The sequence below is a fragment of the Zalophus californianus genome, chromosome 12 (genome assembly GCF_009762305.2).
Source record: "Zalophus californianus isolate mZalCal1 chromosome 12, mZalCal1.pri.v2, whole genome shotgun sequence".
NCBI classification, from domain to species: domain Eukaryota; kingdom Metazoa; phylum Chordata; class Mammalia; order Carnivora; family Otariidae; genus Zalophus; species Zalophus californianus.
This window is the reverse complement of record NC_045606.1, coordinates 48,107,073-48,134,430: the sequence shown is the minus strand read 5'-3', so window position 1 is coordinate 48,134,430 and position 27,358 is coordinate 48,107,073. Positions and strand designations below refer to the sequence as shown.

The following is a 27,358-nucleotide window of genomic DNA, read 5'->3' as shown; positions in this document are numbered from 1 at the left end:
TCTATTCTTACTGGATAATCAGATTTTCGAATATTATTTATGATAAATAGGACAGATATGATAAATTTACTCTGACAGTTTCAGAAATTAACATATAAATGTTCTCAGCTGTCTCTCTTCTTCTAAAGCCTGTTTTCTACCTTCTAAAGAGGAAGGATACTTTATTGCTTAGGCAGCTGCCGGTACTGGTATTTGCTGTGTTGATCCAGGAAATCAATGAAGTAGAGCACTGTGTATGTCTAGGAGGCTACATTAACTCAGGTGAGGAGGATACATACAAGAAAAGGAAAGAATATTGAGCCAAAAAGATGGAAAAAAGAGGTGATAGAGAAGAAATGGCCAGCACTCAGTTGGAGAGTTTTAATAGGGAATCGGAGTTACGGGGAGCAGGGGTCAAGTTGTGATGAAGAAGATTTTAGGGAAGATAAATGGGAGTAGAGGATTTTTAGAACTTCTGCAGTGTAGTATGACTAGAATTACCCATTCAGAAGTCCTTTTGAGAAATAGTAAAATTTACTGTGTACTACATCGTACACCTGAAACTAATATACATTGTATGTCAACTATACTTTAATAATGAATAGTTTTAAAAAGTCCTTTTGAGAAATAGTAAAAAATTAGTTTTAAGTAGTTTTTGAATATTTGTAGATTTGGAATATGTTTTCTTTAAAATTAAAAAAACAAAATGTTAAAAACTACTTCATTTGCAGTAGAGATGTACATATTTGCAGTCCAGTTCTTGAATGCACCATAATTTATTACTAACATGCTTGATAAAATGAATGTGCATGGGCACCTGGGTGGCTCAGTCAGCTAAGCATCCAATTCTTGGTTTCAGCTCAGGTCATGCTCTCAGGGTTAAGAAATCAAGCCACGTGTCGGACTCTGTGCTCAGTGAGGAGTCTGCTTGAGATTCTCTCTCCCTCTCTTTCTGCCCCTCCCCCCTGTTCGCACATACTCTCTCTCCCTTTCTCTCTCTCTCTCTCTCAAATAAATAAATCCTAAGAAAAAAGAAGGTACACAATTTAAAAGTTTTAATCTATATTTTCAAATTCCAACAAATTATCTTTTATCTCCACCAGCACTATTTAAAATGCTTGTTTCTTGTTTTCTTAGCACTTCTTTGACTTTGCCGTTCTGATAGCGAGCTCAAATTATTTAATATGTATTTGTATTAAATGTGTATGGGTATTTTCTCCTATTATCTCTCTCTCTCTCAATATTGTGAATTATAGGGCTATAAAATTGCTTTTTATTTAAGATTGGAGAATATGTCTATTTTCCAATATTTACTTTGTAAGATTTTAGAACAGTATTTTCACTAGTAAGTGAAATGCAAAGCTTATATGTTACATAGAAAATGTATTTCAGGTTATGGTGCAGATATAACATTTTCTAAAATGACAAAAATGTATAGTTAGAACTCTCACATGATATTTTTCTTCTTATCATTTTTCTATGAATATGGATTATTTCTCTCAGGAGGGCTGACTTTCAGATCCATTCTTATTAAGTGCAATATTTGTTAAAAAAATCTTTTAGATTTTGCCTGACAGGTTCTAAAACTCTATCTAGTTTCAGAGAAAATTGATGAATAAAACTCATTTCCACTTTACTTTTTTTTATCTCTTCTGTAATTTGCATATAAAATTCCCTACCTCCAACTTACGCCTTAAGCTTCCACCTATGCTCTTGATCTAATTACTTTTTCTGTGTTTCTTATTTCAAGTATTAAAATCTATCGACCAACAAATCACTCACGATAAGAACTTGGGAAACATATTTGACACGCTTATTTTCTGTCTTTCCCATGTGAAATCCTAGTGATTTTATTTCTGAGTATATTCAGTGTGTTTATTTTTCCTGTTCATGACAAATAGTGCTTAGTATATGTCTTTATTATCTCATCATGAGATCCTTTTCCATAAAATTTTTAAATGTATCTTTATTATCTCTTAACTTCCAAACTCTATAATCTGGTATACAAAGCTCTCCTTTATCAATCCCAGACTCCTCTGCCCGTTTCTTCTTCCATCTCTCCATTCCTTGAATTTTGTACTGAGTTGTTTGTTCCGTAAAATTCAACATACTTTTTATCTCTGTTCTTTTCAGAAGGTGTTTTCTTAGAAGTGAAGTGTATTTCATTCCTTTTCTTTGATTTCCTTAACTTTGGTTTTCTTTTAAGAATTAGCATACCTTCCTTCTGAGAGCTTATGTGGTATGGGTCGGTGCTCAAACTGTATATTTTTTTATGATGCTTTTCCTCACAATCTATATCATGATGAAGATCTTGGCTCATTTCCTGCTTTGTCAGTGATTAAAAGTAGCTTGACATATGAACTATCTTATTTTCTTTATTTTCATAATATGTCATCTTAAAGGAGATAGATATCCTCAATAAGTGATTTTTGAATTGAACTGAATGCCACATCTTTATTTCTCATCTATTATATATAAGAACTGGGCAGCTCTAATTAAAACAAAAAAGCTTTAAACCACAATTTCAAGAAATTTTTACTATTCTTTTTTATAACAATAAAGAACAGGGAATCTTTAATTCTTAGCTTCAGATATATATATTTTTTTCAGTGAAAAGAGATCTATTTTGTAGGTGTCGTTGGTCAGATAAAAGTTCATATTTAAATCCAGAATTTTTTTCAAATTTTGATTTGAATTTTGTTAACTTTATTTAAAAAACCCTATTTTATAGACAATGCCCTGCCTTCAAATAGCAGCACAGCATTATCCAATAGAGAGGAGAAAAAAGAAGAGACAGCTAAAATATGGAGAGAAAAAATAGGAGGCCAAAGGGAAAATAGACAATAGGCTTTGGAATTCACTGCTCTTGATTAAATGTGCTATAAGTTTACTGGTTCCAGATAACAGAGTGAATTTACACTCCACCTCTGGATTTCACATAGCCTTTCCAATGCTTTATTTTGTGGATGGAGGGGACCCTTCTGAAAACATCTTAAAGTAGAGCCATATCATGTGAGATGATGAGGATCTCAACTAACTCAGTCTTCCTCGACAATTCTAAACTAAGAGTTCTCTTATAGCTAAAATTCATAATTCTTTTTCACATCAATTATTAAATGTATGTACACATACATACTGCAATTCATTGTATTCTGTTTTTTATTTGTCATAATCTTGTTTTTCTGGCTTAATTGTGAATTCCTAAAAGATAAAATGTAGAACTTATACCGTGTTTTTTTTTTTTAAATATCATGCATGTAATACATTGGTTATACTCTAGATATCTACCTGATAATTTTTATTTAATTTTTTTCTCAATGAATATTAAGTCAGTAAGCCATTATCGTATTGGTAATATATATACCTCAGGAGTTCTCTCCTATCTCACCAAGTTGGTAAAACAGCTAGAAAGAGCTAATGAGAGGTTTTTCTCTCACTTGTGTAATTTATGGCACCACAGGACTAGAGGGTGAATGGAAGGAAAAAAGAGAAAAAAAGCATCTTTCCTCCCTTACATTTGGGACATTTTATGCTTCTGAACCCCAGCTTCCTTGCATGCAGGGACTGTGACTCATTAATATTTTATCCCTGGTGCTTGGTGCTCAGTAGGTGCTTAAGACACATTTGAATGAGTTAATGAAGGAGAAAAATCTCGGTCACTGACTGTTAAGGAACATCTCAACAATATAATAAAATGAACAGAATCTGGAGTAGGAATTCAATCAACACAGGCAGGGACAAACAAAGTTTTTGATTAGTTAGAAATAGAAACAGCTGCCCTTTCGTGGAGTCGAGTTTGGTTCGATCTGAGGAAGTTTCAGATCACATCTACCTCTTGATTTTGGATCTTGACAAAGTGACAAAGGAGTGGCCTTCAATGTTGCAATAGAGGAAAGGATCTCTTCACCATTTCTTTTTAGTATAGTCCTTTATTTCCTTATCTTCTTCCTGCTTATAAATATTTCCTAGCAAGAAGGAGCGTAATCAGCATAATCTCTCAATGTCCTAACTGGACATAACGTTGACCATTATAATACCAACCAAAATTATTTCTAGGTCATTTTCAAAGCACTCTGAGATGAAGTTGACCTAGCAGCTTTAGCTGTTGCAAACAGTTGTGGTATGATATATTTGCACATATATAACCACTGAGCTGAGCCTCTTGGCTGGGAGAAACATAGACAACAGTATGGTGTTTAAGTCGAGGCACATTGTGAATAAATACCTAATGCTAACATTAATACTGTGCCAAAATCAGAAATGGACATGACATTCTTTCTCTTACTGCTGAGTAAAGGAAGGTGCAAAGAAATGCTTTCCTGGGCTGGGCCTATCACTTTGAAATTTAGACCTACTCATCCAATGTAGGAAGAGGGAATGCTGAAATTTACAAAGGATATTCCTTAAAATAAAGGAAATGTAGTTTTTAATGTCCAGAAGCCAGAGAATTCAGCTAGGCCTCTCACTTGTTTTTCAAGTTTTGCTTAAATTGGCTTACAGATTTATCTACAATGCATTGCACATGGATATTTTTGTCACCGCATATTTTACAACAGCTGTGATCCTGATGGGGATTTAGTTAACCAAAGGCCCCTCTGCATGCAAGCGGTCACCAGGCAGCTAATGGATTGAGGGCCGAAACGACAATAAAGTGAGCAGAGCCATGCAGCTGTGGACCAAATGTAGGATAATAACTAGCAGTTGGCCATTACGGGGTTAACTGCTGGTGTTCTGTTAAGTGTAAAAAAATGTTGATGTCCTGCTTAAAAACACAGCCAAAATCTGAACATTTTCATTGGGTCAAAGTAAAAATTGCCTCTGCTTCCTTTTAAACTGGTGATTATTTTTAGGACACCAATCTTGTCGGAGTGTCTAACACATATATTATTATAATTATATATTTTTTGATAATTATGTTGTACTTTTCCAATATGCTTTTAATCTAAATAAGGATCCTTGCAGAATATCAGCTTCTTAGTCTCTGGGGTTTCAGCCACCAGTGCCTGTGCCTTTATAATTTCCAGACTTGTTACATTTACTCTGGGAAGAATTTTTACCTACATTTGTTGAGTTAAAGAGCCATCCATTCTGTTGCTTTAAACAAATGAAATTGTATCACTGTAGTGTCAGTCCAAACATGTGTAATTAACATGGAAAATATGTCTGAGCCATATTGGTCAAGATAGATGACTTCCTTACATGACTTATAAACAGTAAGAGGCATAAAGCCAGGATGTCAAAACCAAGTTGTGTATCACAAAGGTTTATCTGGGAGGACTTTCAAATTACAAAGGAAAAAGAAAGAATCAGCCTGCCATACTTTCTTAACAAGGAGAGCAACTTCCTGCTATCTGTATAAAAATAAGCCTTCTGTCCTTCTTTTCGACATATGTTACTCACACTGCAAAGGTCAAAACAGACATTTTATTCTTCTGGAAATGTTCATCAAACAATATAATGGTACATGTCACTATGTTCAAATTATTCTGGCTAGAAAAAGGTCTCTAATCTCCTTTTAAACTTTAATGGTGACTGTGCATAGAATTCTCTTTGGAATTCTTAGATTAGTGGCATAGGCTCTAAAAGAAAGAGTTCCAACTCTGTGTCCTATGTGTTTTTCTGAGTCTGCTGAAAACCACTAGCTCTGACCTTTTTCTAGGGTTGTTTTCTTAGGTAACGATCCAATAATACTCCTGGCTAAGTAGGAGACTTGTAGCCCATAGGAACTTATCTGTTCCTTTGCTGGGTAAAATGAACTCATCCTGAGTATACCTGAAGATGCTTTGTATCTTCAAGTATATCCCAATCCTGGTTTTATGTCATCAGGGATATCAGTTAAAAACTTAAAATTAGGTGTGCCAAGAACCTCTGAGGAAATCCTGTCTGTGAGTGAATCACATCCAAGGAGGTTTAGTTATTGAGGCACCATGGATAGGTAACTCAGGACAAGGAAAATGGAGTTAGCTGTAGCCCTACAGCAAACCTCCCATTTCAGGCAGTATAATGAATTGTCACTCTAGAGGTTAGTGGATTTACTTATTAAAAATAACGTCATTAGAAATTCTTCCTTTGAAGATAATCCCCTGGTTCCATTCTGGTGCTACCCTAAGGAGGTTCTTGACCACTTGGTTCATGAAAGCTTGCAGTAAATGAACTAAACCCATCTATCCTCTCATCGTGAAGGTCTTAAGATAGGTAATTCATTCTGTAATTGTCAAGGAGCTTGGGCTCTGAGTGATGTTTGCACACATGAGAGAGAGGAAGAGGGAAAGAGTGAGAAAAAGAGATATTTAGGAATGTTGGCTGCACTGTTTCCAAAGTAAAACTAATGATCCTATCTCCTGAGGTTGCCTGAAACAGGGTGCCCGTGAAACAAGACTGCTGTAGAGGTCACTTTCACTGTGGATCGTAGGAGGCTTTTAGATGGAATTTTGGTATTTGTCAAGGAAGGGGGGTTACTGTGGTGCCACCTAGATATACTCATGGACAGGAAAGACAAACATACTGATATACTCATGGGCTCCCCAGGAATTCAACAAAACCAGGAAGGCTTAACTTGTCCTTGGGAATGTGGTAAAACAATGAAAGCAGAAACGTATCTCCACTGCTCTTTCTTGGCTTTAGTCACAGGTCAGCCTTCTAGAAAACCTTCCCTATACTTCTTACCCTCCATTCCACAGCCCTGATGAGATCTGACAAGATTAGTAGGCTAGAGTTGAAAAAAAATCATAGAAAAGGGCCACATTCTTTTCCGTCTTTATCCTTCTGGTTACCTCAGTAGGTTTCAAGGACAGATACCTTTATGCCAGGCACCATTCCTCAATCACATTCAAGTGAAAGCCCGTCTTTAGGATGTTGATTGCTGCGCCTTACATGAGAATGGGCTAGTGTCCCCAGAGTCTTAGAGTCAGATGGCCAAGCCCCAGCAGCTGGGTAGTTTCACCCTAGTTTTCTAAGCTTAGCTCAACGCTGACTATTGTAGCTTAACAGTACTCACTTTTATCTGGATTGAAGACCTAACAGAAGAGTGGAAAATGTATCAGTCATCCTTTGGAAGGGAAAGTAAAGAACTTGACACAAGAGGAAGAAGGTTTCTGTCCTCTAACCATAAACCCAGTTTTATTTTTTGAGGCACAACCTGATGTAAGCAATTACCAGCAAATCAGTAAGTAAGTATCAAGAGATTTATTATTGATTTTTTAAAAGTTGAAGATATAAGGAAGTAAATTACCATAAGATATATTCTCAGCCAAAGCTAACTGGGGGCTGTGTTATATAAACATGGTGTATACCCAGGGGCCTATGGTCACCTATGCATATTTCAAGGGATGAATCTGTCATTCAGACTAGATTCAACCTCTTGTAAAGTACTGGACATTGGAAGTTGGTAGCTGCAGCAACCACAGCATATGCTATAAGCATTTCAACTATTAAAGTATCTGACGCTTGGCAGGTGTGTACAAGAATGACAACTCTTGGCAAGTTCATCTTATCCTTGCACACAAATAATAAAGAGAAAGGAATACTTTCAGTCTGGCAGAAATAAGCAACAGGTGCCAAAGGCCCTGTGATGTAGTTTAACAGGACGGAGTATATTAAACAGTGTGAAATAAGCAAACATAATTATAACATGCTATAATGAAAATGATGGCTCCTGCTTAATTCTGGTCTAGACTGGTTCAAAGATCCCAGGGCCAACACACCTTAGGAGGGATTACACCCTTTAAAAATAACAGAATGCATAAAATATTTAATAGTGTACCCTCTAATAGTAAAAGTCCTTCAGGGATTCTAAAGTTTAAGGGCTATTTTTTCAGACGTGGAACTTTAAGGGTTATCCCATATGTTCAGGGCTGTAGAGCCTCCAGTATGTCCTTATCTAGAATCTTTTAATCTAAGGAACTCAGTCCAGTAACAATTTTAGTCTCATCTTTTATTTATTTTGGCTCTGGAAAGTGATTATTTGGTACATCGAAACTGCTATTCACCATGCATTTAAGATTTCTAATGTCAAGAGCAGTTATCCTTGAGTAAATCCTGTTCTAGAAGCTAATGACCCTCCTATGCCCCAAAGTTTATACAAAATTGTATCCCTGTCGTATCTTTTGTGTTTAGTTCTTTGTTTGAGATGTAACTAGGAATGCATTAGAGCAGTCTTGGTAATTGTAGCAGCATTGATTAAAATATCTAGGCTCTGGAGCCAGATCTACCAGATTCAGGATTCTGTTTCTAATTCCTGCATATGTGGGTTTGACTGGATTAATTAAATTCCCCAAGCCTGTTTCTTTTTTTCTGTAAAGCGAAAATAATAAAAATATTTACTTCATAGGCTCTTTTGAGGGTTAATTTATTTATTTACCTTAATAAAATGTCACATTGTGATTATTTGAAAGTGCTAGCCAAAAAAAAAAAAAAAAATAGAAAGTGTTAGCCACTTTTATTTCTATTTTCTAAACTGGATTCCACTGAAAATAAAAGAGTGGTGGCAACAGTTGGTGAGACAGATCTTTTGATTTTCAGACTTCCCTAGGTGCAATTTCTAGGATAAACCTTCCTTGTCACGATCTGGGGCTTGGCTACTCAAAGTGTGTTCCTTAGACCAGTAGCCTCAGCATGGCCTGGAGGCTTGTAAGAAATGCACAATCTTGGGTCCCACCCCAAATCTACTGATTCAAAATCCGTATTTTAATGAGATACCAAGTAATTTATGTGTACTTTAAAATTTGAAAAGCGTTGGTCTATCCATCTAAGTCCCTTACATATACTTTCATATTTCCTGATCTTACCTCTAATAATGTCTGTCATTATATCATATATTTTTGTTAGGCCAAATACTTGCTTTTTGAATTCCTGGATCACTATATAAGTCCTTCAGAGTAAGTAATACTTCACTGATGCACATTATTTTAATGTTTTTTTAATATACACTAGGACCCAAATAACCAATATCAATGCTACCCCTTCTCCCTCTCTTACGCTGAAACACCTTACTATTCTCATTATCTGAGTGCTAGATTTTGACTTGTGTGTTTCTAGAGAAATTACTAAAATCAATTTTTTTATCTCCCTTTTCTGATTTTGAAGTTGAAATAATATCTCTGTTGGTTTTTATGGGAGAAATGTAAGAGAGGTATGGATCATTACATGCTTCTATAAATTATTTTCCTTTTGTTTTTACTAAATCATTGATAAATTTACTTGTACCTTGAAGAAAATTTTTAGTTAAGAAAAACACTTCAAGGGGCTCCTGGGTGGCTCAGTTGGCGAAGCATCTGCCTTAGGCTCAGCTCAGGATCCCAGGGCCCTGGGATGGAGCTGCACAGGGCTCCCTGCTCAGCAGCTCAGCAGGGAGCCTGCTTCTTCCTCTTCCTCTGCCCATGCCCACTCCCTGGACCCCAGCTCAGGTTTCTCTCTCACTGTCAGATAAATAAATAAAATCTTAAAAAAAAAAAAGGAATACACTTTAAGACAAACTTTGGTCATGTTCAGTAGAAGACAAATACATTAAAATAAATTGAAATCAATTCAAATTAATCATTTAAAAGAACAGGTAAATATTTGCCAAAAAAAAGGATGATTGCAAGTTTCTCCTAAATTTACATTTCTTTCCTCTTTTAAGTAACACTTTAGAGTTACGTATTGTATTTTTTTTCTGACTTTAAGACTATGCTGATTTCAATCAGTATGTCCATACTGATTTTTTTCACTTGCAATATGAATGCTATCTCATAACAAAGACAGCTTGAGAATGTGTGTTAACAAAATCAAACACTACAAATGAATTTTACAGTACTCTGCACTGCTCATTCTCACCTCATGAATCCAGAAGTGTCTATGAATTTGAAAGATTGCTGTTGGTAGATGATCTCATCTTCCATACTTACATAGTCTCTGGTTACGTTTTTTTCTCCAGTAAATGGTTCCCTATACTTGGAGCTGCAGTACCAAACTTTCTAGACAGGCCTAAATTATTGCTACCTCTCCCCTTCTATTTTTTTTTATTTATTTTTTATACTGTATGACAAACTAAGACATTGAGTGATGGATGGTGCTCAGGGACAGTGACTATTGTGTTTCCTCATACTTGGGGTATTTTATATGTCTCACATAACACATTGTATGATACTGGAGATCAAACAAGAGGACTTTAAAAATTTCATTTGTAGGAGGGAAGCTTTGGTTTTGTAAAGGCAGCTGCAAATTTGACTTTAATTGCTAACTGAAAGGAATGGTTGCAATATGTAGCCAGACAAAATATGAAAAATATAGGAAGGTCAAAGTAGTAAAGTATACATTTCCTTTTACATAGAGCATAGACTCATTCACTGAGCTGACGTTCCTGCAATAAATTCTCACTTTCATGAAAAAAATTTTTTTTTCCGCTTTGAAAAAAAGGAAGATGACTGTGTCATGCCAGCCATAATACCTAACCCATGTTAATGGGGAGGGCAACACAGCAAAAACCTTTCTCCTACCTGGTTAATTTGTAATTTATAGGCTCTAAACTATCTATCAACTAAATTCCTTTCTCCCTTCTTTCCTTCTATTCCCCCCACCCAAGTAATCTTAAAACTTCTCTCAAGAGGAATATCAGTTTTGTTTTGTTTTTTCTCACTGTTCATGTGGTACATGCTCTCTGTAAGTTCTTTATTTTTACCCTAAAGATAGAAGCTGTCTTTTTGCTCTAAGACAGACTGGATGCAAATTTAAAAAAATGTTTCAAAACAGCTAATAGTACTAAAACTCTATAATTTCTTTTCTTTAAAACTCTAAAATTTCTAATTTTTTTTCTAGAATTAAGTCTTGACATTATATTGGAACTGAAATGCTCAAGTTAAAACAAGGAAGGAAATGAACATTTATTGAGTGTCTATTATGTGCCAGAAATTTTCTGTACCTGATCTCTTAATCCTCATGACAACATTGTGTAGGACCTGTTTTTCTCTAATTTGCTGTTTAACAACTGAAATTCGGACATTGAGTAGCTTGCCTAATCACATATAACTACTAAGTCTGTATGACTCCAAAGTGTTCTTTCTCACTTTACACCACTACCCTCATTCTCAATTTTGCAAATGAGACACCTGAGCTATAAAGAGACTAAGGGGTGAATTCATGTCTGAGTTTGGATTGGACAATGGGTCCTCTGACTCAGTCCGTCCCACTCTGCCCCTGGGAATACAAAGATGGGGAAAATACCTGTGAAATTGGCCCTAAGATTAAAATTCACATTAACCAATCTGTAAGAAAATTTACCATGTTTGTCTTGGAGGAATGGAATATATTAAGTTACTTTCTGTTACTAAAAATAAAATGTTGTGTGATTCCTTGTGTTTCTATCTTTTCCTTTCTTCAATGCCATGAGATGTTCTGACCCCAGAGATGATGACTGCTATCCTTGGAATTTTGTATGCGATTGTAGGCAAGAGAGCTTCCTCTGTCTCCGTGGAGCAACTGGAGTATAGGTCAGATTATGCCAGGCCAAACTCCACGAATCTATAGCATGAATTTTCTATTTTCCAACTATTAGGGCAGCCTGTCCTATTAAATTTATGCAACAGTTCAGAGAGTGAGCCTTATCTTATTCATATTTCTCTACTTTCTCCCTCCCAGCTCCGTAATTGGCTCATGGTAGAGACTTGCATTGCAATGAATATTTTTGCATATTTATGCAAAAATGATGCCTCTTTTTCCTTTCCTCAGAGTTTACATAGAACAAGCACTCCACAGACGCTAAACAGATAGAGATAGATGTTTTACATAGCTATTACTGTATTTACAGATGAAAACACAAAATTTGAGAGCTGAGAGTTAGATTGTGAGTAAAAGATTGAAAATAAAGTAAGTTTCAATATTATATTAACTTCTTATATCTTTTGTTTCTGGAGATTTGGCAAACACACATGCATGCACACATGCACGCAGCAAATTCTGAACGTCTTTCGACCCCAGGAATCCTGCCTCAGAAGTATGAAGAAAAGGGGCAATGCATTCTATACTCCCAGGCTAGGTTGAACTACCCACTATACCTCAAATATACCTTGTGTTTTCACTTCTCGGCACTTCTTTATAAGATGTTCCCTCTAATATAAATCTCCTCTCTTCCTCTTCTTCCACCAGTCATGTTTCCACCCACCTTTCAACATTGGCTTTAAAATCTTTTGTAGCACTTACCACTTACTATACTAAATGTGGAATATTTTTATATCCTTTTATCTTCTTTATAGGCTAAAGAATTGTTTGCACATATCACAAAATATATTTATTTAATTTTTTTTCACTTGGTTTCTTGGACATCATGCTTTCTCAATTCCGCCCCCCCCCCCCACCTCAATGGCCATTTCTTTTTAGCTTTGGGGGTTATGGGTTTTGTTTGTTTGTTTGTTTGTTTGATTGGTTGTTTGGTTTTTGGCTTTGGCTCATTGGTCTGGACTCTTAACAGAACACCAACAGTTAACCTTGCAATGGCTAAGTGCTAGGTTAGTGCTAAGTGCTTAGCAATGGCTAAGGTCCACAGCTGCATGGCTCTGCTCACTTTATTGTCATTTCAGCCCTCAACCCATTAGCTGCCTATGGTTCCGTATATGTGTGAATCATCTGATGACACACAAATATATATGTCCAGCCTGTACCTCTACCCTCAACTCCAGACGGTTGTCTCTACCTTCATGAGAATCATCTTTGCTTGGCAAAGATCTTTTCCTTGGCGTCTCAAATGTAATGTGTCCAAAACAGAAATCCCAATTTGCTGCTCCCCCAAATCTGCTTTACCCCCATCTTCCCTTCATTAGCAGATGCTAACTAATATCTTAGAATCATCATTGATTCATCTCTTTCTCAATGCATTCATCCAACCTTTCAACAAATTCTGCTCATTTTATCTTCAAAATATATTCATAATCTGACCCTTCTCACCATTCCATGTCTATGACCCTCATCCAAGCCATAATCATCTCTCATCTGAGGTACTCAGTGGCTTGTTAACTGGTTTCTCTTCTTCTGCACTCACATCCCATAGTGTACACATATTCAACAGAGCAACCATACTGATTGAGGTGTTTTATTAAAACTTAGATACTGTCTTCCCTCATTCTACTCTTCTAAAAGATCCCATCTTACTCATGGTAAAACCCCAAGTCTTTATAATGGCTTACAAGACCCTACATAATTTGATGCCCTTTTCCTCTATGTGATCATCTCTTAGTGCTTCCCACCTCAGGCATTTACTTGTGGTATCACTGGCCTGCTTTCTTTTTCTTTAAGAGTGTTCAGTATTCTCCTACCTCAAGGCCCTTGTTGCTCCCTGTGCTGGGTCTTCCCCCAAAGACCTGCATTGCTTACACCCTCACTTTCTTCAATCTTTCTTCGGATTTCCCCATTATAATCTTATTTCTCCAAATACAGGGGACCCTGATCATCTTACTTAAAAGTCTTCCTGCCCTCAGGACTCTCTACTTCCTTTCTTCCCTACTTATTATTACTTATTATTTTTGTTTCTGTTTTTGTTTTCTTCACCTACCTTTTAGATCATGCAAGAGAGCCTGACCCAGAGTGGGTGCTCAATAAACATTTTCAGATTTGTTGAATTCTATGGCAGCTTCCCTGCACATAGTAGATGCTTGCTATTTTTTTTCTTTTAATCAACAATGTGAAGCTCCAAATTATATTTTATACCAGCATGGGGAACACAGATTTTTTCCTTTTCAGGAATTTTTCACAGCTAACAAGAATTGAAAGTGGTTGTATATCAGAAACAGGTGTGTTTCATCTGCGTATAGTAAAACACTAGGTTTCAAAGAATGGAAAATTTTGGTCGTCCATAGAAAAGGAACTATTGAACCAACAACATGGACATCGAGCCGATGGCCATGTTAAAAGAATATAGACAGTGCCACATAACTAGGAAAATGCTCATTCCAGTGCTCTAAGGGGACCTTTGATCATGTTTAATTAAAGAAATTGTAAAATGCACTTTTTACTTAAAGTCCTGCCATACCACAATTAGGCAAAATTTTTTTTTTTCAAAAATAGGAGCCAGGAAAAGATAAGGCATGGTGGCTTTCTACTCTAAACTCCATAAATAATTTTATACCCCCAAAATGAAACAGTTAACAATAAAACTTTTTTTTTTTTTTTTTTTTTTTTTTTAGGGAAAGGAAAAAGAGTTTTAAGAGCCATTCATACCATAAAAGGTGTTCTGTCTTACATTGGCTTTAGTCTTTATTTTTTTCCTTTAACCTTTCTTCTCATGGAGAACCCTGTGGCATGAAATTTCATTTCAAAGATTTAAAATAGGACATGGGATCCTAAGCAGACTTAAGAGCCATTGCACAGAACAATCTATCATGGATTTTGTGACTCTTACACACCATGCATAATTTCCCTGGGACCAGAATATTTTTGCCCTCAAGTTGGCCTAGTGCCCCTGCACAAGATCATTCTCCTTGCCTGGGAAGTAGTGGTGTAATTGAAATGGATACCACTCAAATCAGAAGAGCTAATCAATTCTAATCCAGTAAAAACCATTAGCAATTCTCAGAGGGTGTTGACTATAGGATCTAGAAAGAGAAATTTTCAACTTCGTTTGTCTGAACACTGATATGCAAAAAGCTCCAGATACAATTTTGATCTATCCAAGCAATTTTCAGCACCTCCAATGTAAGCACATGGAGGATTTATTGCCAAAAGAATGCTGCGCATGTTTTTGTTTTTTTTTTTTTTTTTTAAGCAGATTGGGAAAAATACCCAGGATATTTGAGCATAGGCTTCTTTGTCTCTTTCCCTTAACCCTGCCAGACCTCCCTAAGATATATGCCGAAGAGAAGCTCCCATCCTTCTGTGTCCATGATGAATGATTTGGAAACAGTCCAAAGGGTAAGGGAGGGATTTAGCCCAGTTTCCTTGACTCTAACCCCATTTATTTATGAGAAGGTTGTGAGAAGATTTTCTTGGAAAGTAAAATATTCCATAGTGTGGCTTTTCATTCAAACCTGTACTTAGCAATAATCATTGCTGTCACCGCTTCAGTGTTAAAGGGGGGAAATATCTGCAACCCACACAGTGAAAAAAAATAAATGAAAAACTAGGAGCTGTGTAGTTCAATACTTTCTATCTCCCTATTATATCATTAAATCCTTTGCTCAAAAACTTTTCTTTAAATTTCATCAAAGATAATTTATTTTCTTTTCTCCCTTCTCCAGGTATGAGTATGTGTGTGAATGTGTATAGTAATTGTTAATACCCATAGTACTTTGGGGACACCTGGGTGATTCAGTCGATTAGCTGTCTGCCTTCAGTTTGGGTTGTGATCCTGGAGTCCTGGGATGGAGCCCCACATCAGACTCCCTGCGCAGCTTGGAGTCTGCTTCTCCCTCTCTCTCTGCTCCTCCCACTGCTTGTGCTCTCTCCTTCTCTCATTAAAATTAATAAAAATCTTAAATTAATAAAAATCTTTAAAAAAATACCCAGAGTACTTTGTTATTCCCCAGAATGACCCCCAATGGTACATGCCAGTAATTCTCCCATTAGGTAAATGATAAAAACAAGATTTAATAAAATCAATAACCAATCAATAATAATAATAAAAGATTCAATAATGTTTACAGGGAAACAAAGCTAATAGGAGGCGAGCCTGAATTCCAACTTAGATGGCCCTGACTTCAAAGCCTTATTTATCATTTAGTGTTGGGTTTTATCATTAGGTCTTCCTACTCCTATATATAGAACTTCTGCCATTTGCCCATTGGCATGGTGTAGGTATGGATGCCTATATGCCAGGTTCATCACATATTCCCTGGCTAACCCACATTTTTCATTATTTTCTGTGCTCTGGGTAAGAAAATCATTACTTCCATGTTAAACAATCATGCGGATGCTGGTTTAAGCCAAATAGCTAGGAGAACATAACAGCCTTGCTTAGAGACAGCTATATTCAATATTTCTTTTGTTTTTATTTTTTTCATTTTAACTTTTAGTTTTCAGGAGCAATGCAAATGAAGAAAGGAAAAAATATCTGCCTGATTTTTATCTAATATTTTATTATAACAACTTCTAAACGTACATAACATTTAAAAGTTTTACATGGTGAATACCAGTAATCAGCACTATGTTCTATAGTTTTGCTGGCTTCAGTTTTCACCTGTCTATCTGTTGGTATCTTTATCCATCCATCCATCTAATTTTTCTGATGCATTTTCAGATTAGCTGAGGATAATCAATATTCTTTACCTCAAAACACTTAATATGCATATCATCAACTAGAGTTCAGTATTATTCACTTTTCTGATGAGGTAAATTTTATGTAAGGTAAAACGTACAAATCTTGTGTATCATTTGATGATTTTTTTAAATTGAAATATAGTTGACATATAATATTAGTTATAGGTGTACCACTTCGTGATAGAAAATTATATACATTTTGAAATGCTCACCATGACAAGAGTGTTACACTATTATTGACTATATTCCCTATACTCTATTTTTCATGGCTGTGGCTTATTTATTTTGTAACTGGAAGTTTGCATCCCTTTATTCCCTTCACTTATTTTGTGCCCCGTCCCCTTTGGAAGCCAGTTTGTTCTCTATATTATGATCCTGTTTCTTTGTTATTGCTTATTTGTTTGTTAATTTGTTTTATTTTTTAGATTCCACGTATAAGTGAAATCATATGGTATTTGTCTTTCTCTGCCTGGTTTATTTTACTTGGCATAATACCCTATAGGTCCATCCATGCTGTCTTGAATTGCAAGAGTTCATTCTTTTTATGGCTGAGTAATATTCCATTGTTTATATCTAGCACATCTTCTTTATCCATTCATCTATCAATAGACACATAGGTTGCTTCCATATCTTGGCTATTGTAAATAATGCTGCAATAAATATAGAGGTGCATAGGTCTTTTTGAATTAGTGTTTTGTTTTCTTCAGGTAATATGCAGAAGTGGAATTACTGGATTATATGGTAGTTCTATTTTTAGTTTTTTGAGGAACCTCCATATTGTTTTCCACAGTGGCGGCACCAATTTGCATTTCCACCAACAGTGCATTGGGGTTACTTTTTCTCCGCATCCTCACTAACACAAGTTACTTCTTCTCTTTTGGATACCAGCCATTCTGACTTGTGTGAGATGATATCTCATGTTTTTTTGATTTGCATTTCCCCGATGGTAAGTGATGATGAACATCTTTTCCTGTCTGTTGGCCATCTGTATGTCTTCTCTGGAAAAATGTCTATTCAGGCCGTCTCATTTTTTAATTTTTTTAATGTTTCAAGTTTTTATTTAGGTTCTAGTTAGTTAAAATATAGTGTAATATTAATTTCAGCAGTAGAATTTAGCAATTCATCACTTACATATAACACCCCATGCTCATCACAAGTGCCTTCCCTAATACCCATCATACAGTTAGCCCATCCCCCTGCCCATCTCCCCTCCAGTAACCCTCAGTTATATAGTATAAGTCATCTGCAAGTATTGACAGTTTAACATCTTCCTTACCAAATTGAATGCCTTTTATTTCTTTCTGTTACCTAATTGCTGGCTCTGACTTCCAGTACTATGTTGAATACAAGCGGTGAGAATGGAAATCCTTGTCTTGTTCCTGTTGTTAGGAAGAAAGCTTTTAGCTTTTTGCTGTTGAGTATGATGTTAGCTGTGTTTGTCATGTGTATTTGCCTTTATTAAGTTGAGATATGTTCCCTCTAAACCTACTTTTGTTGAGAGTTTTTAATCATTAATGGATGTTGAATTTTATCAGAACATTTTCTGCATCTGTTGAGATGATCATATGGTTTTTATCCTTTATCTTGTTAATCAATACCTTGATTCTGCATATATTAAACTATTCTTGCATCCCTGGAATAAATCCCATTTGATTGTGGTGAATAATCCTTTTAGTGCAGTTTTGAATTCAGTTTGCTAATATTTTGTTGAGGATTCTTGCATCCGTGTTCATCAGGGATGTTGGTCTATAATTTTCTTTTTTTGTAGTGTCTCTGATTTTGGTATCATAGTAATGCTGGCCTCATAGATTATGTTTGGAACCATTATTCTTTTTTTGGAGTAATTTGAGAAAGATAGGTATTAACTTTTCCTTATATATTTGGTAGAATTAACATGTGAGGCCATCTGATACTGGACTTTTGTTCATTGAAAGTTTCCTGATAACCAATAAATTTGGTCACTAGCTCTTGGTCTGTTCAAATTCTGTCTTTCTTCCTGATTCAGTCTTGGAAAGTTGTATGTTTCTGGGAATTTCATTTCTTCTAGATTGTCCAATTTGTTGGCATATAATTTTTATAGTAATTTCTTATAATTTTTGTATTTCTATGGTGTCAGTTGTAACATCTCCTTTCATTTCTGATCTTATTTGAGTCCTCTCTCTCTTTTTTTTTCTGATTGGTCCTGCTAAGGGTTTACCAATTTTGTCTGTCTTTTCGAAGTACAAACTCATGTCTCATTGATCTTTTCTATTGTTTTTGTGTGTTTGTTTCTTTGTCATTTATTTCTTCTCTGATATTTATTATTTCCTTCCTTCCGCTGACTTTGGGCTTTGTTCTTCTTTTTCTAGTTCCTTTAGGTGTAAGGTTAAATTGCTTATTGGATATTTTTTTCTTGTTTCTTGAGGTGGGCCTGTGTTGCTATAAAGTTCCTTCTTAGAACTTTTGCTGGATCCCAAAGATTTTGGACCATTGTGTTTTCATTTTCATTTATCTCTGGGTATTTCCTCATTTCTTCTTTGTTTTCTTTATTGGCCCATTGGTTGTAACATATTATTTAGCCTCCACATGTTTGTGTTTCTTTCAGTTTTTTTTTTTCTGTTTTTTTTCCCCTTATAATTGATCTCTAATTTCATTCTATTGTAGTAGGAAAAGAGGTTTAATATGATTGAAGTCTTCTTAAATTTATTGAGATATGTTTTGTGGCCTATCATGAAATCTATCCTGGAGAATGTTCCATGTGCAAATGAAAAAAAAATGTATTCTGCTGTTTTGCAATGGAATGTTCTGTATATATCTGTTAACTCTATCTGGTCTCCTGTGTCATTCAGAGCACTATTTCCCTGTTCACTTTCTGTCTGGATGATCTGTCCATTGATGTGAGTGGGGTGTTAAGGTCCCCTACTCTTATTGTATTGCTGTCAATTTTTCCCTTTATGTCTGTTAATATTTGCTTTACATATTTAAGTGCTTCTATGTTGGATGCATAGATATTCACAATTGTTATATTCCCTTGTTGAATTGATTCCTTTATCATTATATAATGACCTTTTTTGGTCTCTTGTTGAAGTTTTTGTTTTAAAGACTATTTTGTCTGATATGAGTGTTGCTACCCCTACTTTTTTTTTCTCCATCGGTTTGCATGAAGTACTTTTTTCCATTCCTTCACTGTTAGTCTATATGTCTCTTTAGGTTTGAAGTGAGTTTCTTATAGACAGCATATAGATAGGTCTTATTTCTTCATTGAATTACCTATGTCTTTTGATTGGAACATTTAGTTCATTTATATATTAAAGTGATTATTGGTAAGTATGTACTTATTGCCATTTTGTTAATCATTTTCTGGATGTTTTTATAGTTCTTCTCTGTTCCTTATAATCTCTATAGCTCTCTTCCCTGTGGTTAAAAGGTTTTCTTTAGTGCTATGCTTGGATCCTTTCTTTCCATATTTTATTTTATTTTATTTTTCTATTATAGGTTTTTGGTTTATGGTTACCATGAGGTTCATATACAACATCATATACGTACGGCTGTCTAATTTAAATTGATGGTCACTTAAGTTCGAACATGTTACAAAAGTACTACATTTTTTTACTCCCTCCTCCCTCCATGTTTTATGTATATGTCATATTTTTACATCTTTTCATTTTGTTTGTATCTCTTGACTAATTTTTGTAGATATATTTGTAGATTGTATTACTTCTGCATTTTAATTTCACATTGGCTTCATAAGTGATTATTCTACTACCTTTACTATATTTTTGCTTTTTCCTGTGAAATTCTTTTCTTTAATAATTTTCTTCTAGTTGTGGCCTTTTTTTTTTCTACTTAAAGAATTCCCTTTAACATTTCTTATAAAGCTGATTTAGAAGTGATGAATTCCTTTAACTTTTGGTTTTCTGGGAAACTCTTTATCTCTCCTTGAATTCTGAGTGATAACCTTGCTGGGTAGAGTATTTGGGGTTATAGGTATTTTTCCTTTCAGCACTTTGAATATATCATATTAATTTCTTCTGGCTTGCAATGTTTCTGCTGAAAAACTGGCTAATAACGTTCTGAGGTTTCTCTTGCTTGTAACTGTTCATTTTCTTTTGCTGCTTTTAAGATTCTCCCTTTATCTTTAATCTTTAACATTTAAGTTATTATTATCTTGGTGAGGACTTCCTTGGGTTCATCTTGTTTGGGGCTTTCTGTGATTCCTGGACCTGAATGTCTGTTTGCTTCTCCAGATTAGTGAAATTTTCAGCTATTATTTCTTTAAATAGGGTTTCTGCCTCCTTGTCTCTCTCTTATCCTTCTGGGATTCCTATAATGTGAATATTATTATACTTGATGATGATGTAGAGACCTCTTAACCTATCTTGATTTTTTAATATTCTTTTTTTCTTTTTGTTGTTCAGATTGGTTGCTTTATATGACCCTGTCTTCCAGATTGCTGATCCATTCTTCTGCATCCTCTAATCTATTTATTCCTTCTAGTGTATTTTTCATTTCAGTTATTGTGTTCTTCAGTTCTGACTGGTTTTTTAATATTTTTTCTTTGTTGAAATTCTTACTGAGTTCATCCACTCTTCTCTCAAGTCCAGTGAGTACCTTTATGACAATTACTGTGGACTCTTTATCCACTCTATTTCTTATCTTCATTTCTTTGAGCTCTTTTTCTGTGCCATTTTCTTGTCCTTTCATTTGAGACCTACTCCTCTGTCTCCTCATTTTGGCTAACTCTCTTGTTTTTAAGTATTAGATGGGTCACCTACATATACTGGTCTTAAAAGAGGTGGCCTTGTATAGAAGGGGTCCTGTGGTGCTCTGTAGCCTAGTCCTCCCTGATAACCAGGACCAGGCTTTCCAGGAGTGTCCTCTATGTGGCCTGCATGCACTTGCTCCCTTTCTGGCCAACTGAGAAGCTCAGTTACAGGAGCTGTGGGCATACTGGTGTGTGAGTTTAGCTTCCCCTCTCCCCAGAGCAGGAGTTGCTTTGGAGGGCATGGGTCCCAGCTGGGGTTGCCTGCCAAATGTGGGGGATGGCAGCTGCTTTGGAGTGGTATCTGCCCGCACAGGCAGGTTCAGCGGGGCCGGTCCACAAGGGATGCTGGGGTGGGATACACAGTGCTAACAACATGTTAGCACAGGCTCCCACAAGTGTCTGACTATCTAGGCTGAACGAGGGCAAGAAAAATGGTTCTCACCTGCTCCTTCATTCCCAGATAAAGTTCCTGTCAATGTCTGTTCCTCTGGCACTTGTCCTAAAATTAGTCAATAGATCTTCACGTATGCACTAGGCACTTTCAAACTGCCGCTTCTATGTTGGGTTTTGGGCTTAGTTATTTGGTGTATTGGCTCTTTAAGGGTGGGCACTTAGTCTTCTATTGCCCTTCAGTTCTCCTGGAGTCAAGCCCACTGGTTTTTAAAGACCCTGGAGTGAAGCCCCACTGATTTTTCAAAGCCTGACATTATGGGGACTCACCTTCCCAGTGCAAGTCCCCAGGGCCAAGGGTACCTAGTGTGGAGTCTGATATCCTTGCTCCTCCATGCTTATGATGTCCCTCCCGTTTGTGGTTAGTCACACTGGAGGTTTGGCTCCCAACCACATCTCCACCCCACCTGTCCCTTTCAAAGTGGCCTTCTCTCCATGACTAGCTGTGGAAGATCTCTTCTACCAGGCTTCAGGTTGTTTTCAGGGAGAGTTGCAATACCTGAGTTGTTGTCTTGGTATGTCCATGGAAGGAGTTGAGCTCAGGATCTTCCTCCTCCACCATCTTCCTTCCCAGCAACCACTCATTTCATGATTTTAATGAGTATATACATCTGTGTAACTGAAATGTCTTTAAAGGTATGGAATATTAGTATGTCAAATCCAACACAATCTTCACCTCCTAGCCCTCTGCCCACAGAGACAGTCATTGTTCCAGTTTTTATAGCATAGGTCAGTTTTACTCATTTTAGACTTAATGGTCATTCCATTGAATCATATGGTATCTACTTATTTGTGTAATCGTTCTTTCACTCAGCATAATGATTTTGAGATTTATCCATGTTGTTGTAATGATTTGTTCCTCTCTGAGTAATATCCCAGTATATGAACATACTACAGTTTGTTTATTCATTCTTCCCTTGATGAAAACTTGGGATAGTTTTCAGTTTAAGCTTTTAGCAGTAAAGCTGCTGTGAATATTCTTGTACAAGTCTTTTTGTTGTACACATGTTTTCATTTTTCTTAGATAAATACCTAAGAGTAGCATTGCTGGATTACAGGGTAGACGTTTGTTTAGTTTTACAAAGGAACTGCCAATTATTTTCCCAAAGTGCTTGTACCATTTTACATTCTCATTGACAATGTATGAATATTCTGGTGGCTCCATAGACTCACCAACATCTGGCATTTTCAGTCTTTTAAATTTTAGATTTTCTGTTAAGTATTTAGAGGTATGTAATTTTGGTTTTAATTTGCATTTTCCTGATGATTCATGATATTGAACAATTTTTCAATCATTTGATTATCTTCCTGGTCATTACTTTTGCCCATTTAAAAAGTTGGGTTGTTTTTCTTTTTCCTTGCCTCATTTTGAAAACTGAGAATATTGAATCCAAGTGAAATCACTGTGTTATTTAATTAGTTTTCTCTAATACTCAGTTATAGCAAATATAGATAATTCAGGTAAAGGACTATTAAATACAGTCTATAATTTTAAAGAAGAAAATAATTTTTGTTTTTATTGCAGTTACCTAAGCACTGATATTGGCTTATCTTAGCTGGAGCAGAACATGATGACACAAACCAGCCTGAGACCTCTCAAGCTATCTTTAATTTTCAGTTTAACTTTCAGAAATTGTAAGTAACCATCTGATTTGGTTAATGTTTCTCTGAACTTGTCCCTCAAACCTGGCACTCTTTCTCTACCATTTATTATTTCTTTGTGAAACTCAAGTGACCATCTCACTCATTACCCTCCATATTATTTAATAATTCTATATTATCAATAGCCAAATGCTAAACTTAACAATGGGGGATCAACTTGAGAAGGAGAAGAGGGATGATAAATGCATTCCCCTTATTATCATAAAGTTGGAAAACTATGACCACATGCATGGGCTGAGCCAAAAGGGCAGAGAATTCCCTTTGTCTCCTTATTATTCACCCATTGTGCTGTTATAAGTTCCTTTAGTGGTCAAAGGGTGACAGAAGCAATACATCAGGCTTTTGCTGTAAAATGTTATCTAAAGGCAAAAAGTGGACCTGTAGGACAGATAGAATTTTACACTGAGCCATGGGATTTATGACAAAATTCTATAACCATATAAAAATATCTGTGACTATGTTTATGTGAAGCAATGGTGCCGTTCTTCGGCTGGTTTAGGTAATCACAGGTGCACATTCTTAGTCATACTAGAGATATATCCCAGTAGACATTTTGGGATCTGTTTTGAATTTAAAGTGGAAGTTCCAAGACAGCTTTGGCTATTCTTTTCAAATTCTCTTTTCCAGAGGAAAATACGTATTATGGAAAAACACTGGAAAAATACAGATCGTGGTTCAAAAATAGTGTGCTACATGGATATACGCAAAAATATATTCTTTTGCTTTCGATATATTATTTTTTTGTGGCACCTCTGGATGTAGCATTGGGCCATGTAAAAAGAAACATGGAAAGAAATAAATTCCATGAAAAAAAAAAAGAAAGAAATTCCATGAATGAGAAGCAGGAAGCTTAGCAGTGAGCACAAATGACAAACAAAGCAAGGACTGAAGGTCAGAGAGATCCAAAGTCTAATTCAGTATTGGATAAGTTACTTTATGATAAAAATAGCTGCGATAATGTTTTTAAATATGCAAGTTGATTATCTTGGGAACATCAGCTATTATGCATCAAAGAGAAATATTAAGGTGTATCGAGCAAAATTGTGAAATACTCATTTTTCTTTCCTTAATAGTATTTTTTTTTAAAGATTTTATTTATTTATTTGAGAGAGAGAGAATGAGAGAGAGCACAAGAGGGAAGAGGGTCAGAGGGAGAAGCAGACTCCCTGCCGAGCAGGGAGCCCGATGTGGGACTCGATCCCGGGACTCCAGGATCATGACCTGAGCCGTAGGCAGTCGCTTAACCAACTGAGCCACCCAGGCGCCCCTCATTTTTCTTTCCTTATCCCTTCAGTTAATAAGCCTGTTTCTCTGTCATTATAAATTTAATACCATCAACTAAATCAGGCAATGAAACTGTGCTGCCTGAATTAATATATTTTTTTCCTACCTCTGCAGGGTAGGGAAGAAATAAAGAATTGGGAGCATTTTTTTTTTTTCTGAAAGAGACCAGCACTTGCTATATTGTAGATATCAACCAGAAATACATACTAATGAGAAAATGCAATAGTTCTCTTGGAAAAGCAGTCATTTATCCTTTCTCCTTCATTGCACTTCTCTTCCCTTTCCCCCTGGCCTACTGGGATGAGTGTATCAAAGAGAACTGTAAGGTTATACCTCTTTTGAAGCATTACTGGGCCTATATGGTCCAAAGTCTGGTGTGCATGTAGTAAGGTAGCTTCCTGGTTCAGTGACTGCTTTGTAAAGTAGAACTTTCTAGCACATAGCCTCAACAATGAGTTGCAGATTTACAGCAAGTTATTCTCTCAGGCTGGAAAGTCCAGCAGGTAGAGCCAGAGGTGGCTGACATCCTGGTTCAGTAGCCTCCAATCAGGAGCAACGCTGAAATTATCCTGGAAGATGGCAACGAAAAACTATGTTTGAAGAAGACCCTCCTAGTAATACCTGCGGCCAACCAACCATCTGACTAGTCTTTCTTCATGCTAACAGGTGTTCTATCCATGGGTATGTATCTATTCAGAACTCAGGTTCAGGTTGTGCTAGTTGTGGGACCCTACCAGTTTATAGCTGAGTTCAGGTCTCAGATACCTAAGACCATGACATATAGCCTGCAGTAGCAGGAAAGTTTTACAAGGACTCTTAATAAAGCTGAACTGTGAGTGGCAGTCTCAATCTCTGTCTTCACATATATGGGATAATTAGTTCAGTTTTTGACATTTGTGCTCTCTTAGTGACATTTAAGCTTGTTGCATGCTCTAAATATGCATACACTTTCTGAGTCCGAGTTTGAAATAACATATGAAGAGGTTCAGTTTTGCCCTCCATAATGCCAACATTAATTACGTTTGTCAGTGAAAGACCTGGGTGAGTTCTCCAAATGCAAGTATTTTTTTTTAATTAATGAATTTATTTTATTATGTTATGTTAATCACCATTCATTACATCATTAGTTTTTGATGTAGTGTTCCATGATTCATTGTTTGCATGTAACACGCAGTGCTCCATTCAGTAGTGCCCTCTTTAATAGCCATCACCAGGCTAACCCATCCCCCCACCCCCTCCCCTCTAGAACCCTCAGTTTGTTTCTCAGAGTCCATAGTCTCTCATGGTTCATCTCTCCCTCCATTTCCCCCCCCTTCATTTTTCCCTTCCTACTATCTTCTTTTATTTTTTAACATATAATGTATTATTTGTTTCAGAGGTACAGGTCTGTGATTCATCAGTCTTACACAATTCATAGCCAAATGCAAGTAGTTTAAAGATCAATGTTAGGGCAGCTGGCTGGCTCAGTTGGTGGAGCATGCTACTCTCAATCTCTGGGTCGTGAGTTCGTGCCCCATGTTGGGGGTAGAGTTTACTTAAAAAAAAATAAAGATGAAAGTTAAGTTTTTCATAGGAAATTTGAAAAGATTTTATTTGCAAGTATGGTAGAAATTCAACATTTAATATTTTCCCTACTGCTTTGTGTCTTATAATTATATAATTTCAAGAAAATATAATGCTTTTTTTATCCCCAAAAAGATATTTATGGACTCTCTTAAATCCCTTCTGCTTTCCTCCAGTGAACTCTACAAATATTGTCATTTTCTCTGTGTGCCATGACAAGAAAGGCATAGGGAAGCCCTGCAGCAAGACATATCGGTTACTGGTCTTCCTTTTATTGGTATCCTTTACCAGTAACTTATGGACCAATGTTGTTCATCTTCTTCCCTTTACTAGTGAAAGATTTCTTCCTCTCATGTGAAATTATAAAACACAAAAGAGTTGATAAACACTGACCTGTACTCTATAGCAAACCATATGTGTTTCACACTGTAATCATATATCAACAGCAATTATAAATGATATATAGGCATGACTATCTAGTAGCATCTACCAGTCGCTATTCCCAGGACCCTGGCCCTGGGCTTGGCTGGGAGAGCAGGCGTTCATATTTCTTTGTTACATATAGTCCTTCAAAGAACCTCTAATCTGCCTAGTCTGCTCTTCTGCTCCATGCTCATGCCTTCCTTCTTTGATCTATTACTGATTGCAGAGAGTCTCCAGACACACTTTTCAAATGATTTAAAATAATTTTAAAAATAAACTTTTTTCATTAATACAAAATACAGAGCCATGAATGCATGCTATTTATAAAAATTGAGTCATTTTTTTTCTAAACCCCTCCCTGATCTCACACCCATTGCCCCAGTAACCGACCAACCTCCCTCTCTCCCTCCCTCCCCCACATAATATATAGAACTTCACCTCAGCAGCTCAGATTTCATAAGCTGCAATTTATTGACCAATGGATATATAACCCCACCTCATGCCACAAAGATTTGAAACCACTTTTAAAACAAACATTGCAGAAGTAATTCTTATGTGTCACTGAGTTCTGTACTTTGCTCATTAAGTAGTTAGAAAACACACACACACACACACACGCACGCACGCACGCACGCTATACTTTACCCGTTTATCATACTTTCCCCACCAAGGAAATGCTAGTGGGAGAACCAACATTTCTGATTGGAGAGTTGAGGGTAGAGAGTCATTGATTGAAACACTTTAACCAGAAGGTTGGGCTACTATATCACAAGCACTAGAAGGCTGAGAGCCTTTCAGGATTTCTCTGGGGACTTGGTGGGTGTGAGTCACCTTGCTTTCATTTCTATTCACTTGCACTGCCATCACTCTAATCGAACCACTATCATCCTTCACTTGGGCAACTCAGTGTTGACCTGGCTGGTCTTCTCGCTTCAGTTCTCTCTCACAGATCCAGTATTCTCCCCAGATTAGCTAGTTACAATGTGTTGCTCTTCTCCTTACTCTGACTCACAGCCTTGTATTGTCTGTTCTCAT

The 27,358-nt window shown here is 36.3% G+C and overlaps 1 long non-coding RNA gene across 1 annotated transcript in view; it reads left to right on the top strand.

Annotated features, from left to right (window-relative positions):
• LOC113911466 overlaps positions 1-27,358 on the top strand; it is a 65,126-nt gene that overhangs the window by 2,881 nt on the left and 34,887 nt on the right. The window contains exon 2 of the long non-coding RNA XR_003516476.2: positions 22,917-23,026. This is a non-coding gene — a long non-coding RNA (uncharacterized LOC113911466). The remainder of the gene's footprint in view (positions 1-22,916; positions 23,027-27,358) is intronic.